The sequence below is a fragment of the Vulpes vulpes genome, chromosome 1 (genome assembly GCF_048418805.1).
Source record: "Vulpes vulpes isolate BD-2025 chromosome 1, VulVul3, whole genome shotgun sequence".
Lineage (NCBI taxonomy): Eukaryota > Metazoa > Chordata > Mammalia > Carnivora > Canidae > Vulpes > Vulpes vulpes.
In genome coordinates, this window is record NC_132780.1 from 26,490,510 (window position 1) to 26,502,583 (window position 12,074).

Genomic DNA, 12,074 nt, shown 5'->3' on the forward strand with positions numbered 1-12,074 from the left:
GGCATAATGATATGTACTGCAGCACAAAACCACAAGCCCATCTAAAGGGAAATGTTTGGATAAATTGGCTGCATACCTTCTATGAAATATTATTCAGATATTAAACACCTTGTGCTGGAACCACTTCTATTGAATTGTAAGGATGTTCATGCCATAAAGTAAGGAAAGAAGTTGCACAGATGATAGATGGATAGATTGATATATAGATATAGATAGATGTCTATCTATATATACATATTTATCATGACCCCTTTTTTGCAACCTCAAGAAGCACTTGCCATCCATGTGCATGTGTGGATGTGTCTGTAGGTGAGGGGCTGGGCACACTGAATGGTACATAAGATGTGCGCCAGGCTGTTCACACAGGTTCCATGACAGTGTCAGAAGAAAAGGGAGGAGAGAGACAAAAAATAAAAAGACTGGAACAAAGTGGGGAGCCATAAGCATTTGTTAACCCAAACTGCTGATCCCAAGGGGTCTATTTAGCAGATTTCGTTCCATATGCAAATAGGAACATGCACAGTAGTTAGAGCAAAATACAAGAAAAGGAAGGGAAGGAACATTGCTTCAATTAAAGGATAAAATTGTGGACTTCTGAGGCTTCATTTTTTTTAATAAAATTTATTTTGGAAAAATTTTAGATTTAAGAAGAAAGTTACAAAAATTCTCCAGGGTTCCTGTAGAATGCCCTTCACCATCCTCCTCATCATTAATAACTTACAGTATCAGGGTACACTTGTCAAAACTAAGGGGTTGACGTAGACACATTAGCAAACAGAGAATCTTATTTGGATTCACCAATCTTTCTATTAAAATCCTCCTTCCGTTCCAGGATCCAATCTAGGGAAACATGCTACATTTCGTCGTGTTATGAAAGCTTTTAAAAACCTAACTGATGTCATAGCTGCTTCTCCATTGTCTTCAGGGCTTCAGCATCCATTCAGTAGATATGTGCATTAAAGGAAAAAGTGGTTTTTTAAAAAAGATTTTATTTATTTATTCATGAGAGACACAGAGAGAGAGGCAGAGACACAGACAGAGGGAGAAGCAGGCTCCATGCAGGAAGCCCAATGTGGGACTTGATCCCAGGACCCCGGGATCACGTCCTGGGCTGAAGGCAGATATTCAACCACTGAGCCACCCAGGTGCCCCCAGGAAAAAGTGTTTTGAATGACCTCATTGTGTTTTTTTCAAGACACATAGGGTCAGTCTTTGTGTGACTCAGTTTCCCTCTTCACGGGAATCTGTCTTACCACCACCCCCCCCTTCCTGGTGCCTCAGGATGCTCACAGTCCTGAGCCAAGCCTTCTCAGAGCTGCTGATTGTTGGTCACCTGAGCCGGCCCCTCTGCTGGCACAGTTTAGCCCAGTCCCACGTGCCCTCTAGCCCTGTGTGCATGTGTGGGGTTCTCCCCCTGACCCAGTGTATATCCCACCCCTGGTGCCCAGATCAGGGCCTTGGATCACAGGTGAGTGAGTGATAGAAAAGAAAAGGAATAGAAGGAGGAGGAAGAAAAAAGTCAAATCAAGCCCGTCTTCCAAGTGGCAGAGTCTTGTTGCTGTTACCCTTCAGTCTGCAAGGACGTCTGGAGGGGGACTCTGTGTCTCTGGAATGGTGGGTGCATGGGCCTGAAATACGTTTTGTTTCTGATCCAGACTGATGTGAAAATACCCATGTTCTTAGTGGCATCTTTCACAGTGGCCCCCAAAGTGGACACGACCTAAATGTCCACTGGTGGGTGAATAAACAAAATACATTATACACACAGCACGTATACGAAATGGAAGGGACTGTTGTTTAGCGTGATAGGGACCGACATTCTGACTCACTACAGTGTGGATGAGCCTTGAGGATATTATTCCAAGTGAGATAAGCCAGTTGCAAAAGGGCAAATACTGGGGCACCCGGGCGGCTCAGGCAGTTAAGCATCTGCCTTCGGTTCAGGTCATGAGGTCCAGGTCCTGGGATGGAGCCCCATATAGGGCTCCCTGCTCAGTGAGGAGTCTGCTTCTCCCTCTGGCCCTGCTTGTGCTCTCTCTGTCTCTCTCTCTCTCTCTCTCAAATGAATAAATAAAAAATCTTTAAAAAAGAAAAAGGGACAAATACTACATGATTCCACTTATGTGAGGGACCCAGTAGTTGAAATCATAGAGGAAGTAGCATTGTGGGCACCAGGGCTGCAGGAAGGGAGAATCGGGAGGAAATGCTTAATGGGAACATAGTTTTGGTTTGGGATGATGAAACATTTCTGGAGACGGGCAGTGGGGATGGCCGCACAATGATGTGAATGTACTTAATGCCACTGAACAGTATGCTTGAAAATGGGTAAAAAGGTAAATTTTATGTAATGCACATTTTACCGAAATTTTAAAAGAATGTGAAATCATCTTTGGACATTGGTTTGTGCTGGTTTACATGGTCACTGAATGCTCTCTTGTCCTCCTTTGGCGACTCAGAACAGAAAACCAGTCTGTTAGGTACAGACCACCAGGTGACCAGAGACACAGGGATCCCTGGTGACTGGTTTGCTTTCATTTGTGCTAGGACAACAAAGAGGAAGTGACAGCAATGACGGCCAACCATAGGCGAGGAAGCTCATGAAAAGGATGAATGAGAGAGCCCACGTCTGGGAAGACAATGCAAGATGAGCCACAGGTCCTTCGCGCTAGGAGCCCAGACGACGCCTCTCTCTCTCTGCCCTGTGCCTGCGTGAGTGGGGATGCTTCCCGTCATCAGCCTGCGGCACAATTGTCCCTGAGGCTTCGGAGAAAGGCAGTGGGGTGATTCACCCGGAAACCCTGCTGTGTCTTGCTGGTAGGTGCACAGAAACGTTTGTGCACCAGAAATGCACGTCTGATTCTAATGCAATGACAGCTGGAAAAATTATTAGCTGCACCACTCAATTCTTTTTTCAAAAGCCTACTCCAGTTTAAAAAGAGAGAGAGGGAGAAAGGAGTAGAAAAGTAGATTAAGAAGCAGTGGGATGTGGCTTAGGCTGCAAATGGAATCAGACAATGCGGGTTGGAGGCCTGGGGCTGAACAGCAGACTCTCCTGCTCCCCCTTAGGGCTGAGAATTTCGTGTCATTTTCTCTCATGCTATTTATTTATGCTGAGAATATTTCAGTACAGGGATGAAGGATGAGCTTTAGAAAACCTCAGAAGATTTTTAGGATGGTTTAGGATCAGATACCATGTTATCAGCTGCCTATTGCTGCAGAATAAATCTTAGCAGCTTCGAACTGCAGACAATTAGCTCACAGTTTCTGTGGGTTAGGAATGAGGTGCACCTTTTCTAGGGGCTTCTTGCCCAGGGTCTCAGAAGCAGCAGTTGAGGGGTGTTGGGGTCTGCAGATCTGTCCAGGACGGAGGCAGAGGGCCGGCTCTTCCCCCACACTCACCCTTGTGGCTGTGGGCAGGATTCTGGTGTTAGCTCATAATGGGCTGAAGGCTTCCGTTCTTCCCGGGCCGTGGGCAGGTCGCCACTGGGCAGCCACCCTCTAGCAGAATGAGCCAGTGAAAAGCAAGACGGGGAAGAAACCTAATCATGGAGTGACACCCCTTTCTGTGGAAGCAGGTCACTGGGTCCAGCTCTCACTCAGGGAGAGGGGCCCACAGGACCCTGTGGGTTCCAGCAGGTCCTGGCGGCCCTTTTAGGAGCTGCCAATCACGATCAAGATGCAGGATGCTAGCTGACCTCATTGGAAACAGGCTCGTGCTAAGTTGTAGCAGCAGAAACATGCCTTGGGACTACGCTTCCCTCTTCTCTGACAAGGAATGTGGATGTGGGGGTCCACTTCCAGCAGGTGGAGGGGAAGTGGTGGACAGGGGTGGATCTGGGTTCCCACCAACGTGGTCCTCCTGATGGAGCCCTAACCTGACCCCACAGAGCCCCCTCTGCTGTGTGCAGGGACAAATTCAGGGCTTCATCTCCATCCAGAGTTGTAACTCTGCTTTCCAGGGGTGACCTTTGGGGGGCATCAGGAGGAACAGTGTGAGGTGAGGATGGAGGGAGGTGAGCAGAGAGGTCCAGAGCCCACTGTCCCCAGGGTGGTTTCCCTAAGCAGATGGCTCAGCCAGGGAGCCCAGCTTGGCTGCATAGTCACTTCCTGAAGAGGCAGCAGCCGCAGGAGGCCCTATAAGGCAGGCACAGGCCTCGTGCTTTTCATGTGTCACCTCCCTTAGCCCCTACACGAGCTCCATGGAGGGCGTGTGGGTTTACCTCTAGTTTTAAATCTGATAAAGTTGAGGCTACAGGATAGCGCCCTCTGCCAGAGGGCCTAGCGGTCAGAGGGGCAGAACCCAGATGCCATGGCTGGTCTGGACACAGTCTTCACCAGAGGCACTAGGGCAGTCATTCCTGAAGAAGGTGGCATTCAGTCGGCCCTGACCGTGGGTTGACCGGCAGTTTCCTAGCTTCTCTGAGGTCTGAGCTTTGCCTCACTTGGAAGCCATGGTCTCAGAGACCCTGACTCTCAGCCGAAGGACCCTGTGCCCAGAGGAGTGGGGGCTCCTGGGGAGTGTCCGGCCCTCCCTGAGTCCTTCTGGAGAGACCGTCAGTACTCCATTCTCACCCCTGCTTGGTTCCCACGATGCTCTGAGGACTGTGGATACCCCTCCATGTGCTGTGTTACGTATGTCCCTCAACACAACACCCACCTTGGAAAAAGGTGAGGCACACAGAGAAAATGCACCTGTGACCCAGATACAGGGTTACCAGCGGTTGCATAAGGCATGGCCGAGCAGGGGGCAGGCTTTTCCTCGCTGTAATTGGGGCACAGAAAAATATAATCAAAATCCCCCTGATTTTCATCCTCTGTTGTCCCTGTAACATTTATTGCGTGGGGCTAGTCTTCCTCCTCTCCTACATGAACATCCGCAGGCCCAGGATCTCTCTGTTCCTGCTCATCTAATGCACGGTCCCACAGTGAGCTGAGTCATGCACGGCCTCAGGTCACACACTAGACTGTCCAGTCCCAGACTGGAAAGGATGTTCACCTCTACCTCCACCTTCACCTCCGTCTCTGCGCACCCACCTGGCACTATGGCCAGGCTGCTTTGCAGAAGGCACCACAGAGCCTCTCCCTCCTTCCCTACTGCTTTTCTTTCCTTTTTAAAAAGACTTTATTAATTTATTCATAAGATAGAGAGAGACAGAAACAGAGACACAGGCAGAGGGAGAAGCAGACTCCATGCAGGGAACCCGACGTGGGACTCGATCCCCAGTCTCCAGGATCAGGCCCTGAGCTGAAGGCAGCGCTAAACCTCTGAGCTACCCGGGCTGCCCCTGTTTTTCTCTTTCATCCCTCCTCCTTTTCAGGTACTGGACCCTGCAGGCCAGGCAGAGGGAAGGGACGGAGAAGGAAGAAGTGTCAGATGTGTGAGTACATTCTGTATCTGCTGCCAGAGCTTCTGGGGCAGGTGTAGTTGGCGCTTACGGGGAGGGCACTCACCGTGGTCCTCCCAGGGACACTCCAGGCTGGGTTTGCAGCTGTGGCCGCCAGACTGGCAGCTGCTAGCCCCTGGCTCCAGTTTGCCAGACGCCACTGCCCATACTAACTTAACTTCGGCCTCCTGTGCCGCTTGCCTGAGCCCTTCTCCAGACAGACCCCTGTCCCGGTGTCAGCACAGCCCCACCAGAAGTACTGGGAGACCTTGACCAGGCCTGGGAAGGGGAGGGATGCCCGGAAACCCTCACAGGAGAGTGCAGCTCCCTGCAGAGATGGGCGGCCTCCAGGTGCGCCCCAATCATCCTGCTGGTGGAACTCTCACCCCTGTGAGGTCCCCTCCCTTTGAGCGTGAGCCGGACCTAGTCACCCGCATCCACATCATGCAAATGGAATAGACTCAAGTCATAGGATGCTGTTTCTTTTTTTTAATAATAAATTTATTTTTTATTGGTGTTCAATTTGCCAACATACAGAATAACAGTGCTCATCCCGTCAAGTGCCCCCCTCAGTGCCCGTCACCCATTCACCCCCACCCTCCGCCCTCCTCCCCTTCCACCACCCCTAGTTCGTTTCCCAGAGTTAGGAGTCTTTATGTTCTCCCTTTCTGATATTTCCTACCCATTTCTTCTCCCTTCCCTTCTATTCCCTTTCACTATTATTTATATTCCCCAAATGAATGAGAACATATAATGTTTGTCCTTCTCCGATTGACTTACTTCACTCAGCATAATACCCTCCAGTTCCATCCATGTCGAAGCAAATGGTGGGTATTTGTCGTTTCTAATGGCTGAGTAATATTCCATTGTATACATAGACCACATCTTCTTTATCCATTCATCTTTCGATGGACACCGAGGCTCCTTCCACAGTTTGGCTATTGTGGACATTGCTGCTAGAAACATCGGGGTGCAGGTGTCCCGGCGTTTCATTGCATCTGAATCTTTGAGGTAAATCCCCAACAGTGCAATTGCTGGGCCGTAGGGCAGGTCTATTTTTGACTCTTTGAGGAACCTCCACACTGTTTCTTAGCTCAGGTTACAGAAAGACTGTGAATTTAGTCTTTTTCGCTCCAATCTCTTTGACGATTCATCCATTACTGTTGCTGTATCCATATCCTATTTGCCCTTTCCCGCTGCGGAGTGCCCCACTGCACAGATGGACCTCGCTTTATTTAATTATTCATCAGAGCTATGCCCAGTGTCTGGCTATTATAAGGAAAACTGCATGAACATTCATGTCCATATTTTCATATGAGCTCAGACCTCCATCTCTCCGGGGTAAATGCTCAGAAGTGTGATTTCTGCGTCGAATTTTATTACATGATGAGTTGTTTTGTTTTGTTTTTTAAGAAACTGCCAAAATGTCTTCCAGAATGGTTGTATCATTTTGCATTCCCACCGCAAGGCGAGAGTGATCCAGTTCCTGCACACTCACACCATTGTATCGCACTTGTGTTTTATTTAGCCAGCCGAGAGCCGGATGAGGTCTCATTGCGTTGTTCATGTGCATTGCCCTAAAACCTAATGATATGGAACAGCTTTTCATGTGCTTATCTGCCACCTGTGTGTTCTCTGGTGTGAAAATGCCTCTTCGAGCCTTTGCCCATTTTCTACTTGGATTATTTTACTATTTAGTCCTGAGCATCCTTTGTATCCTCCAGATATTGGCCCTCTGTCAGGTATGTGGTTTGCAAATATCTTCTTCCAGTCTGTAGCCTGTCTTCTCATGATCTTATGAGGGCCATTTACAGAGCAAAAGTGTTTAAATTTTGATGAGATCCAATTGAACAATTTTTCCTTTTGTGCATCGTGCTTCGGCATCCAGTCTAAGACACCTTCGCCTGGCCTCAGATCCTGAAGCCCACTCTTATTTTTTCTAAAAGTTGTAGGGCACTGCGTTCATGCACTTAGGGGGAGGAATGCATCTACTCCATCTTCCCTGCGGCTGCATTTAAATAAAATAAGCTCATCTTGCAACCAAGCAAGATGTCTCATGTCATGCTGTGACTGCAGTTTCTGAAAAAAAAAAAAAAAAAAAAAAGAGTTTCAAAAGATGGCCCAAAGCAGAAGGCCCTAGGGAATGCCAGAATTATCCAACCTACCCCAAACCCAATACACAAACACATTTCCATGAGGGTATGTTTCTATAACTGGGAATCACGATAGGAGAAATGAAACAGGTCGAGCAAATCCAGGCACTGGGCGATCTATTTATAAGAGTAAAGTATTGTTTGTGGAACCAACGGCATAAATTAAATTGTGTTGGAGAAGAGACTATGATCATAAAGAGGGCTTGCTCTGTTTAAAGTCATGTCCTCAAATGGCTGTAAATTTTTTTTCAGCTCTTATTCCTCCTCCTACTCCCTAAGGGGAATTTTATTATTTGCTTTATTCAGAAAGTATGTTCTGGGAGTCTGTGTGTATATATATATATATATATATATATATATATATATATATATATATATTTACTTTTATTTAATCAATAATGAATTGGTTACATTACCAAAAAAACAAAACAAGTGTTTTATTAATCAGATTTTGACAACGGGTATTCTGAGCTAAACTAAGAAATCTCAGAAATGTGCTTCTGTTAACCGAGTGTGCCGTTGGGCCGGTCCTTGGCGTGAACAGGAGGCAGCCTGCCCGAGTGTGCTCGGCCTGCCTGAGCAAAGCACTGCAACCAGAAATAGATTTTCCCCCATTTCTGGAGGCCGGGAGTCTAAGATCACTGTGTAAGATTAGTTCCTTCTGAGGCCTCTCTCCTCGGGGTGTGGACGGCCGCCTTCTCCCCGTGGCCTCACATGGCTGAGCTGTGTCTGCGTCCGCTCTCCTATTAGGAACACATCCCCACCAGCTCATTCAGCCTTAATGACCTCTGGAAAGAACTTTCCCCCGGGACAGTTGCATTCTGAGCCCCCGGGGGTTAGAACATCAGCATATGCATTTTGGGGGAACATAATTATCCCCCAACAGGAAGAGTGGAGCTGTTTGAAGCCTCAGTCCACACCCTGTGTTACCATCTCGCCCTCTGTGGGCAGCGCCCTGCCTCATCTGCCCCGCCGCTCCCACTGACTCCATATCCCTTCTCATCAAAGGCCTTGGCCCCTTCGCCCTTTCCAAATCTGGATCTTTGCCTGATGAAAGACCTCTTCTGTCATGGGCTTGGTGGTTCTGTTCATTTGCTTGTGCTGTGTAAACATCCCCGCAACATCACCACCGTAGACTGTGGACCAGATCTTTCTAAAGATGCTAATATGACCATTAGGCTTCTCTCCCTGACATGGTCTGTAGCCCCCTCCAGGCGTGGGGCCCAGCTGCCTACCCCGCATCTTCTCCCATCCTCTCCAGCCAGATCTTGCCATGCGCCTTGTCCTGTAAACAGAAGGGGAAGGATGTATCGCTGCCTGCCCCCCATCTCCTGCTCAGGACGCTGTGCAACTGGCTCAGTGGTGTCATAAAGCTGTGAAAATGTGTTAACGATACGTAACTTGAGGGAGGGCTGTCGTGCATGTAGCACTCATCAGAGCTGGCATAGTCCAGCAGGAAGAAGCAAGAGCTCCTCTGGGCCAGCAATAGGAGGTGGCCTTTGCCTGCTGCCGGTGAAAGGCCCCCACTTGGCTCACCCACAGCCAAGGAAGGAGCACCACTGCTTCAAATGCTCAGGTTCCTCCAAAAAACTTGCATGCGAAAGGACACCCCCCCCCCCCCCGCGTCCTCCTTAAAAGGACACCCTCCTTTGTTCTGTGCTCCTGCATGTTTTGCCTGAGTCGTGCTTGTCCTCAGTTGCCTTACTTCTTCTCTTCCCAAATAAACTTGATTTTGCTGGCTGAGTGGTTCACCCTTTTCTTCTAAGAGGTCGGCAGAGCCAAACATGTTCCAGCTCACACAGTGCTGCTCTTTCCTTCTCAGGGTTGGCAGTATTGGCCTCTGCTGCCTGGCCTGCGTGTCAGGCCCTGGCCCTGGTAGACTGTGGGCTTCTGGTGCTGTGAGAGGTGTGTCCCCTGCTTCTCTGGGGACCGTGTGAGGGCCACACCTGTGCCTATGTCTTTTATTCTGAGGCGCTCCAGGGTAAAGTCCTGGCCCCAACCCATCAGTCAACCCACCTGTCTCACCTCCAGGAAAATGCAATAGGACAAAGTTGGAGTAAATCGTACCACTCTCCTTCCTTTCTTCCACACCTTGGAGGGAGCCCCAGAAACATGAAGGCACTGTGGGTCTCAGGGTACTGAGGAGGAGTGTGAGCAGTTCACCCAAGGGCACTCGTTGGTGGAGAAGTCTCTCGGAACAGGGCTCCCACCTCTGCATGTGACCTCATGGGCTGCATAGCAGGGACGCAGGACTTAGCCCCTTTGCCACTTGTCTTCACACTTTCTGATTCTTATAGTTGCCTGACTGAAGGGTTAATTTTTCCCACATCCACCCTCGTTATTCCAATGGTTGCAAAGGCCTGTCTTTGTGTAAACCCCTTCTTCTTCTCGCCTTCTTCCCCATGAGACCCAAACTCCCTCTAGACAGTGGCTGGAGGATGCAAATTCCCCTCCATTTGAGGAGCAGAGCATGTGAGAAGTGTCCAGGCCCCAACGCTAACACCCCTGCCCTCACTTGGGGCCCAGAGCCAGTTTCTATGCCTCATCTGAGTGCAGACCTCAGGTCGGGACAGGTGATCACACTCAGTCCTCCGACAGCTCTGTGTGCTGAGTGCTGTGCTAATCCTCATCCCAGATGGGGAAACTGAGTTAACAGAGAAAAAGAGAACTGTGGGAAGTCACCCACGCGGTAAGTGGGATTTTAGCCCATCTTGCCACTGAAGCGACACTGTCTCTTTCCAAAAGCACCTGTGTGGGCCAAGGTCCCATTTTCCCACTTTAGAAAGATTATTGTCAAGAATTTGCATGGAACGCGCCAGGGGGTTCTCACTACTTTTCTCTCCTTCTCTGTCTTAAAACATAGAAAACCAACAGGTTTTCTGTGGGTTGAGGACATGCCTTCCTGGAGTGAGACGCAGAGTTGGATGTAGGCTTGAGTCACGAGGCAGGTAATGCATGGGGGCAAGTGGGGGGTAGCGAACCAGGGTGGGATCAAAGCCGCTCACTGGTGCAGGACCGGCCCTTTGGGGAGAACAAGGACGTCCTGTCATGAGCTGGCACATAGTTGTGACCAGGAGCCCCAAAACATTTGAGGGCATCAGGCCCCTCTCCACAGAGGTCACTGCAGGGAGACCCCAGCAGACGGTGTGGGTGGAAGCCACCAGTCAGCTGGGGGCCCCACAGATGCAGTGGCTCCAGGACAGCTGGAAGGCCCACCAGAACACATGCTACTTGGAAAATCTGGTGTCAGGTACCTCAGCCACAAGGCTCTTCATGAGGCTCTTCATGAGGCTCTTCAGGCTCATCCCGACGCCCTGCCCTCCCTACTCTCGGCCACGGTGGTCTTCTCGCTCTTGGAATTCACCATGGCTTCCCTACCTCAAGGAGGTGCACCTGCCGCTCCTTACACCTGGGACTCCCCTGACACCTTCGCCTCAGTGAACTCCTCTACAGATGTGACGCTGGACTAAATATCACACCTTCAGGAAATCCTCCCATCCTGCTGTCACAGCCACCGTCACGGACCCCACAGGTGATTCTGCACCCGCAGAGCTTCCTCTGTGCGCGTGGTTCATGGCTGCAACATTGGTCAGGCCACAACCCGGCCTAGCCTTCCACATGGGTGAACTTGGAGGGTGAGCAGATGATGTAGACATGAGTCCAGGAGGTGAAATATGTTGCAGGAGGGCCCCCGGGTGGGTCCCTTCCTTACCATCACTTACCAGCAGTGTGAGCTCCCACAAAGCCCTGAGATCCATCCTACAAGGAGGTGCTGACTCTCCGCTGTGTCCTGGACACTCCACTGTGAGGACTGCACAGGTGCTGTGTGCCTCCCTTAGTGCAGTGCTGGGCTCGGCGGGCTTCTTCCTCTCTCACCTCCAGCCTCACCCCGGTAAAGCTGCAGATGTCTGGACAGGCCCTCAGAGTGGTTCCCATCCCATCCTGGTGACCTCTGTGGAAGCTGGGGTGGGGGAGGAGAAGGACAGACCGGCCCATCCTCACTGGCTGCCTCCTCGGGCCCTGTGGGGCACCTCGGGTAGGGTCTCCAGATGTTGCCAAGAAGACAGGACACCTAGTTAAACAGGAGTTTCAGGGACATTGAATGACGTCGTAGTACAAGTATGTCTCATGCAGTGCTTGGGACATACTCATTCTAATAAATTAACCATTTAGCTAAAATTTAAATCGTAGCTGGGTAGTCTGTACTTTATCAGGTGACACACCCCAGAGGCTCAGGGACCTGATTTCCCCACCTTACCAGCACCTGTCCTGCCGCTATGTGACCACCACTGAGGAGACTCCATGACTCTATTCTCAAGGTCGCTCAGCAGGACTTCTCCCAGGATGCCCCTAAATCCCTTTAGTCTCCTAAGTACAGGACATGAGCTCTGCTTCTCGATCTTCTCCTTCCAGACCAGGACTTGGGACCTCCAAGTCCCATGCAAAGCCATTTATTTCATCAATTTGCTTTTACAACAGCCCGGGGATTTGGAAATGAGCACCACTGCCTCCCACGTAGGCCGCAGTGGGGACCAGC

At 50.0% G+C, this 12,074-nt stretch overlaps 1 long non-coding RNA gene across 1 annotated transcript; it reads right to left on the bottom strand.

Annotated features, from left to right (window-relative positions):
* Nucleotides 1-5,858: 5,858 nt before the first annotated feature.
* LOC140595211 (uncharacterized) lies at nt 5,859-11,609 on the bottom strand. The gene is made up of 2 exons (XR_011996710.1): nt 11,260-11,609; nt 5,859-7,463 (listed from the first exon to the last, which is right to left on the bottom strand). It is a non-coding gene; the product is annotated as an uncharacterized lncRNA (long non-coding RNA).
* Between the last annotated feature and the right edge of the window lie 465 nt (nt 11,610-12,074).